The following is an 8346-nucleotide window of genomic DNA, read 5'->3' on the forward strand; positions in this document are numbered from 1 at the left end:
GGTTTTAGGCCTTGAACACTAATGAGAAGATGAGTTATAAGAATAATATATATAATAATAAGACCAGATGAGATCAAGAATATCACCCAGGAAGAGTGCAAAAGGTCAATGCAAAGACAGAGGAGGAAGAAAAGACCAAACTGGATGTCAGAATAGACCCTGAATATTGCATTAGAGTGCTGAGAAGCCAAACCAGAGGGAAGCACTTATTAGAATGCCTAAAATTGCAAAGTCTGACTATAAAAAGTTGTGACAAAGATACAGACAGCTACCATACTGAAGGAGTGACTATAAAATGGTACGTCATCTTGGAAGCTTCTTAAAAAGTTAAAACACTTGTTATATGACCCAGTCATTTCAACTCTTGGTATTTACTTCTGAAAATTAAAAGCTTTTGTCCACACAGAGACTTATGCATGAATATTCATAGCAGCTTTATTTGTAATACTCAGAAACTGGAAATAATCCAACTGTCCATCAATGACTAATAAATAATATAAGGGTAGTCTGTATAATAGCATGCTGTCAGCAATTAAGATGATGAAATGTTAATAAACATAATAAGGATAAACCTCAAAATTATGGAGCTGTGTAAAAGAAGACAATACTGTTTAACTAATTCTATTTCTATAAAATTTAAGAAAATCAAAAGAAGGATTGATGCCTTTCAGCTATGGTTTTGGAGAAGAGTGTTGAATATATCATGGACTCCCAGGAGAACAAATAAGTCTGCCCTGAAGAGGGTGAAACCAGGCTGCTCCCTGGAAGCAAAGAATTTGAGGCTCTGTCTCACATAATTTGGGCACATGGTCAGGAGGGACCAGTTCCTGGAGAAGCACGTCATGCTTGGAAGGGTGGAGGGACAGCACAGGACAGAAGACCCAGGATGAGATGGATTGACTCAGTGAATGGAGAAATGGGATTAGGTCTGTCAAAGATGTTGTGATGGGTTCAGGATAGGGCAGATTTCAGACCTAATGTACAGAGGGTTTCTATGAGTTGTAGGTGACTCAATGGCACATAAGAACAACACAACAACCATCTATGGTAACAGAAAACAGATCAGGAGCTGCCTAAAAGGAAAGGCTGAAGAAAGATAGGGGGAAAGACTTGTAAAGGTGCCTAAAGACGATTTGAGGGATTAAACAAACACATTTGTTATCTTGATTGTGGTGATAATTTCATATATATATATATGTGTGTGTGTGTGTGTGTGTGAAATATATTTATTTAGTGCATGGTGTTATTGTTATGAACCGTTGAGTCAGAACCAACCCATAATTGTCCCTCTGGCAAGTTTTCAGGAGTACCCAAGGAGTTGAATATGAGTCATAGCAGCCCTATGAACAGCAGACCCAAATCCTGTGCCATCCCCATCATCTCTGATACACGTGGACCTATTGCTGCAGTCACGGGGCCAATCCACCTTGTTGTGGGTCTGCCTCTCTTTCACTGACGCTGCACTTTTCCTAGCATGATACCCCTATCCAAGGACTAGTCTCCCCTAGCAACATACTCAAAGAAGGCGAGATGAATCTTTGCCATCTTTTCCTCCACGGAGCATTCCGGCTGCACCTTTTTCAAGACATCTGCTCCTTGGGATATTCAGTACTTTCCTCTGACACCACAATTCAAAGACATCAATTCTTCTTCTGTTATCCTTATTGTTTCCCTCTCAGATGCATAGCAAGTGACATATGCATTAAATATGTGCCGTTTATCAGAAGCCAATTGCCTCTCAATAAAGCAAGCATTCTTTTAAAGCCCTTTTTCAAACCAGTAGGATATTATTGTTGTTAAGAGCCATCAACAGGCTGCTGCAGCTGCCGCCGCCGAGGCCACCATGGCGACTAGACTCGCAGCCTTCCTCAAGAATGCCTGGGCCAAGGAGCTGGTGCTGGTCGTGTCCTTCACCATCGCGGGTCTCGCTGTAACTCTGCCCTCGTTAAGCCCCTGCACCAAGTATGCCTCCATGATCAATGAGATCACCCCCTACAGCTTACCCAGTGCCCCTCCGAGATGATGGTAACCTGCCGGACGTGCCCAGCCACCCCCAGGACTCCCTGGGTCCCAGCCTGAAGTTGCTGAAGAAACAGCACCTCCGAGGATGCCCCCCCACCCCCGCCTCCAGCCCCAATAAAAACCTGAAAACAAACAAAAAAAAGAGCCATCAACAAGGACTCATAATGACCCTATGAACAATAAATCAAAGTCTTGCCCTATCCTTCACCGTCTCTGTCATACTCAAGCCCAGTTCTGTAGTCACTGTGTCAGTCACCCAATGATTGCATAGAGGTATGTATAAATCATTAGTAAAGAGAAATGAAAAGATAGACTTGTACCTAGAAACAGCTGCCCAGGCATCTGTCTCTCTCTCTCTCTCTCTCTCTGTGTGTGTGTGTGTGTGTGTGTGTGTGTGTGTCCCTCCCACTCTCTCTCCCTCCTTCTCTCTTTCTCTCTCTCTCCCCCTCCTTCTCGCTTTCTCTCTGTCCCTCCTTCCCTCTCTCCCTCCTTCTCTCTCTCTCTCTCTCTCTCTCTCTCTCTCTCTCTTTCTCTCTCTCCTTAAGGAATCTATTTTCTCTATCAGTATGGAAAGGAAATGATTCACTAACTTTAAAAAAAGTATTAAACAAACATTAAAGGCATCTCATCTTATTAACACTTCTTTAACCACTCCCCACCATCCTCAGTAATACATTCATTTTTTAAAAGTAAATTTTCTTTTATGCAATTTGAGGCAGCATCAAGGGACTACTTAGTGGTATGGGCGATATGCTGGCATCCATTCCATACCTTTGATCAATCTCAACAAAAACAGTATTCCCTGTGCCTTCTCTCCATTGTTCAAAATAAATGCATTTGATATTAGGGAGAGAGGGAAAAAAGTGTTACTTGACAGTTTTGGTCAGGGTGTGGGTTCCCCCCCTCATAAATATACATGATTTTGCATTTTTAGGTTCCAGATGGGGCTGGAATTTATGAGATCAAAATATCAGAAGAAATGCTTCTCTAGCTTTTGTAAAGCAGAAGTCCCAGAAAGCTTTGTCTCCAGAGAATTGGTCTCGGGAGAGTACTAACCCAATTTTCAGATAGTGAATTAAGCCCTGGCAATGAGTCCTTTAGAGGATCTTAAGTGTTTATAATCACTACCGGTTGTCATTCTTAGGCCCGTCAACCCCATGTGTTTCAGAGCAGAGCTGTGCTTCAGAGTGTTTTCAATAATCACGAACTTTCAGAGTACTTTTCAGGCCTTTCTCCTGAGGTGCCTCTGTGCAGATTCAAACCACTAACCTTCTAGTTCAGTTGTTTGTGTGAGACATTCCAAATTTTCAGGGATCATAAGACTAGAGAGAGGACTATGTGTCAGAATATTTAATGTAGAGTTACTATGCACCAGAGCTGTTATGAGCTCTTGTGGCCTAGTGGTTAGGCAGTTGTGCTGCCAACTCAAAGGCAGGTGGTTCAAATCCATGAACTGTGCCTAGAGAAAAAGATGAGCAATATTCTCTGTGATTTACAGCCTCTGAAGACACACTGGAAGGTTAGCCATGAGTCACTTCTGACTTGGCAGCAATGAGAGAGGGAAAGAGAAAACCATGTGGCAAGCTCTCTGGCATGAAGAACACACAGCTGTGATAAGACAATCAGCAATTCTGGCCTGATGAAGCTTAATGTCTAAAAGAGAAAATGTCCTACTGAGGCTCTGAATATAAAAGTGTAATGCACTGTTATGGGCAAGAAAGTCTAACCAAGTCTGGAGCAACATTGAAGGCTTCCTGGAAGAGGTAACATTTGACTTAAGATTTAAAATATGATCACTAACCAGAACAAAGGAAGACACTGAGAGGTGCACAAGAGAAAAAGGGCAACTACAGTAAATAGAGTTGGACAAGTTGAATAAGGAAAATTAAATTAAAAAATGATGCCTTTGAATTATGGTGTTGGTAAAGAGTATTGAATACATGACAGCTGAGAGAGCAAACAAATGTCTTTTGGAAAAGTGCAGGCAACATGAGCCTTAGAAACAAGGACAGTGAGACTTCATCACTTTATCAAGAGGAGACAGTTCTGGAAGAATGACATCACCCTTGGAAAAATACAGGCCACTGAAGGAAAGGGAGACACGTTAGGAGATGTGTTGACACAGTGACTACACAGCAGAGACTGTGAATATGGTATGGGTTGTGGAGGGTTTCTTTCTGTTGTGCAGAGAGTCGCGGTGAGTAGACATCAAATTGAATACACCTGACAACACAACTTCATCTCACAAGCTTTGAGCATGTCGTCCAGATGGGCCAGCCTTTGGGGAAAAAAGAGGGTTAGGGTTAGGGTTACGCCAACAAGATAGGTCGACACAGTGGCTGTAACAATGGATTTGATCATATGTTATAAGGATGGTAAGGATGTCTCAGGCTAGGACAAGATTCAGATCTGTTGTTCATAGGGCCACTGTGAATCATAGTCAACTTGATGGCACCAAACAACAAGCCATAAAATAAATAGTAACAACAGTGGCAAATGTGTTTCTTAGACAATAAACTGTATAGAACCAAACAGGAGACATTTTCCTAAAACAAAGAAGAGTAGGCAGGAAGGGGTCAGGAGACTGGATTAATGGCAACAGGAAACCTATGGTTGAAATGAGAAAAGCATTGGTATATTGAAGATATTTGCAGTCAGGGTTATGGAAGAATATGCTATAAGAATGAAAAACTAATTTTCTGTATAAATGGTTACCTAAAGCACATTGTTGTTGTTGTTAAGTGCCGTTGAGTCATAGACACCTCCTAGAGACCCTATGTACAACAAAAGACCTGAACGCTGTTCATAGAGTTTCTGGAGGCAAGCCATTTCAGAAGTGGATGCCACTCCTACTTCCAAGCTTGTTTTAATTAATCTTTCTTTCCATGTCTTTTGTCCATGTGTAACTGGGTTAGGAGTCTTTTTTCTTTTGGAGGCCCAGGAGTATTCTGTAACTTTTGTTATGAGACTCTTGTCTGAGATGGAATTACCAAATGTTTGTTCCCAGTCTGTAGATTTTCTTTTTACCCTGTTGGAAAAAGTTTTTGATGCACACATGGATTTAATCTTTAGATGGACCCATGCATCAATTTTATCCTCTTCAGAGTGTACATTTCTGATTGTATTTGGCAATCTATTTATACTTTAGACATGCTTGATCCCAGTTTGTCTCTTAGGAAATTTATGGTTTTGGTCTTTACTCCCAGGTCTCTGATCCATATTGAGTTGATTTTTGTACACATTGTGAGATGTGGATCCCATTTCAGCTTTCTGCAGTTCTGCCAGCACCATTTGTTGAAGAGGTTATTGTTTCCCCATTTGATAACTTTGATTTCCTTGTTGAATATCAGTTGACCATAGGAAGCTGGTTCTATTCTGAGTTTTCAATTCTGTTCTATTGGTCTATATGCCTGTCATTTTACCAGCGCCATGCTGTTTTGGTTACTACTGCTATGTAGTAGGTTTTGAAGTCATGGAATGCTATGCCTCCAACCTCATTTTTGTTTCTCAGAAGTGTATACTTTATTTGAGGTCTCTTGCCCCAAATTTTAATTTTTATAATTTCTCTTTCAATCTCCTCGGAAAATGAGTTTGGTATCTGTATTGAGATTGCATTGAACATGGAGATTGCCTCTGGTAGGGTTGTCATTTTCACAATATTGAGTCTTCCTATTCATGAATTGGGCACATTTTTCCATTTCTTTAGGTTTTTTATTGTGTCTTGCAGAAATACTGTCATTTTCTTTGTATAGGTCTTTTGTATCTCTAGTTAGGTTCACTCCCACGTATCTCAATTTGTGGTTAGCTATTGTAAATGGTATTGCTTTCTTCATTTCCTTCTCTGAGTTCTCTTTGTTACTGTAGAGGAATTCTAATGATTTTTGGATATTGATCTTATATCATGACACTCTACTACACTGGCCTATTAACTCTAAGGTTTTTTGTTGAGTCTTTGGGATTTTCTGTGTACAGTATCATATCGTCTGCACATAGGGACAGATTAACCATCTCTTTGCCCATCTGGATGCCTTTTCTTTCCTGTTCTTGGTGTATTGCCCTAGCAAACACTTCCTACACAATATTGAAAAGTGGTGACAGTGGGCATCCTTGTCTGGTCTCTGTTTGCAAAGAAAATTTTTTTAGTCTTTCTCCATCGAGAATGAGTTGGCTCTTGGGTTTGCAAATATACTTTTCCTATGTTGAGGAAATTCCCTTCAAATTTTTCAAATTCTATTCAAATTTTGCTGAGTCTCTCTCAGGAGGGGTGTTGGATTTTGTCAAATACCTTTTCTGCATCAGTTGCTAAGATTATATGGTTCTTGTTATTTACTTTGAAAGTATAGTTAATTATGTCAATTGTTTTTCTTATGTTGAACCATCCAGGCATACTTGTTATGAATCCCACTTGGTCATGGTGAATTATTCTTTTGATGTGCTTTTATATTCTATTGGTTAGGGTTTTGTTAAGGATTTTTGTATCTATATTTATGAGAGATATTTGTAGTTTTCCTTTTTTGGTAATATCTTTGTCTGGTTTTGGTATTAGGGTCATGCTTACTTCATAGAATGACTCTGGAAGTGTTCCTTCTTTTTCAATTTTTTAAAATGATTTAAGTAGAATGGGTGCTAAATCCTCTCTGAATGTTTGGTAGAATTCAGCTGTGAAGGTCCAGGACTTTTCTAATGGAGAAGTCTTTTTATGACCTTTTCAATTTCTTCTCTTGTGATGGGTCTGTTCAAGTGTTCTATATCTGTCCTTGTCTATCTGGACAGGGGATGCATTTCAAGGAATTTGTCCATTTCCTCTAAGTTTTCAAATTTATCAGAGTATAGCTTTTCATAGTATTCTGATATTATCGATTTAATTTCCTCTGGTTCTCTGTTGTGATGTCACCTCTGTAATTTCTTAATCACGTTTATCTGTGTCTTTTTTTTCTTTTGTTAAATTTGCCAGTGGTTTGTCAATTTTATTGAAACTTTAAAAAAGCCAGCTCCTGATCTAACTAAATTTGCTATGTAAGCTTTGATCAAAAACACAGTAAAATAATATTTTTAAAATATTATTTATTTGGCAGGGTAGGGGGAGTTGTTGTTGCTAGGTGCCATCCAGTCACGGACTACTCACAGCAACCCTATAAAAAAGAGATCTGCACTTTGTCTTATCCTGTGCCATCCTCACACTTCCTGACACAACAGAACTCATTGCAGCAGTCATAGCATCAATCCACTTGGTCGAAGGTCTTCCTTTCCTTTGCCAATCCTCCACCTTTCCGAGTATCATGTGCCCCTCCTAGCAACATGCCTAAAGTATATGAGATGAAGCCTCATCATCTTTGCCTCCAAAGAGCATTCTGGCTGTATCCTCCTCACTTTCAGTAAGGTTTTGAGAAGACAGAAGTGAAAGCTGCACTGAAGGCACTGGCAAAAAATAAGGCCCCAGAAATTGATGGGATACCAATTGACTTATTTCAATTAACAGATGCAGCCCTGGATGTACTCACCAGTCTATTCCAGAAAATTTGGAGCACAACTATTTGGCCAATGGATTGGAAGAGCTCCATGTTTGTTCCCATTCCCAAGAAATATAGAAGAGGAGAATGTCATTATTCACCTATATAACTTAAAGGAGATTTTGGATGCATATAGAATTCTGGGTTAGCAATTCTTTCCCTCCAGGACTTTAAAAATGTTGAGCTACTAACTCCTGACCTCCACTATAACTGATGAAAAGTTCACAGTCAATGGAATAATTTTTCCACAGTAAGTAAGTAATGTACTGTTTTTCTCTGGCTCCCTCTGAGATTCCATCAACCCTATTCTCCAGTTTACAGCCATTTAATTAAATGCATTTGAGCATAGATATCTTTGGTTTATCATGAGGATCAATGAACTTCATGAAACTGTAGATATTATGTATTTTGACAAACCTGGGACATTAAGAGTAAATATATATAATATATATATTTATATACATCACAAATACATATATTTATGTATAACAAATATATATATTTATATAAATAACAAGTATAGATGATGTACATAACAAATATATATTTATTTATGTATATAACATATAGATATTTACATATAACATATACACACTTATATGCATATATATGCACACATACGTATATATGTAAACACATATGCATATACACACATATATACATATATGCATATTTACAAATATATATACATGCACATGGGTGTGTTAGAGGCAGTGCAGTTGGCGCAGGATAGAGCAGGGTTTAGGGCTGTTGTGCAAAGGGTCGCTATGAGTCGCAAATTACTCGACGGCACATAACAACAACAACAACAACA

This window comes from Elephantulus edwardii, unplaced genomic scaffold (assembly GCF_000299155.1).
Source record: "Elephantulus edwardii isolate Elephantulus edwardi_28Jun2011 unplaced genomic scaffold, EleEdw1.0 scaffold00037, whole genome shotgun sequence".
Classification (NCBI taxonomy): domain Eukaryota; kingdom Metazoa; phylum Chordata; class Mammalia; order Macroscelidea; family Macroscelididae; genus Elephantulus; species Elephantulus edwardii.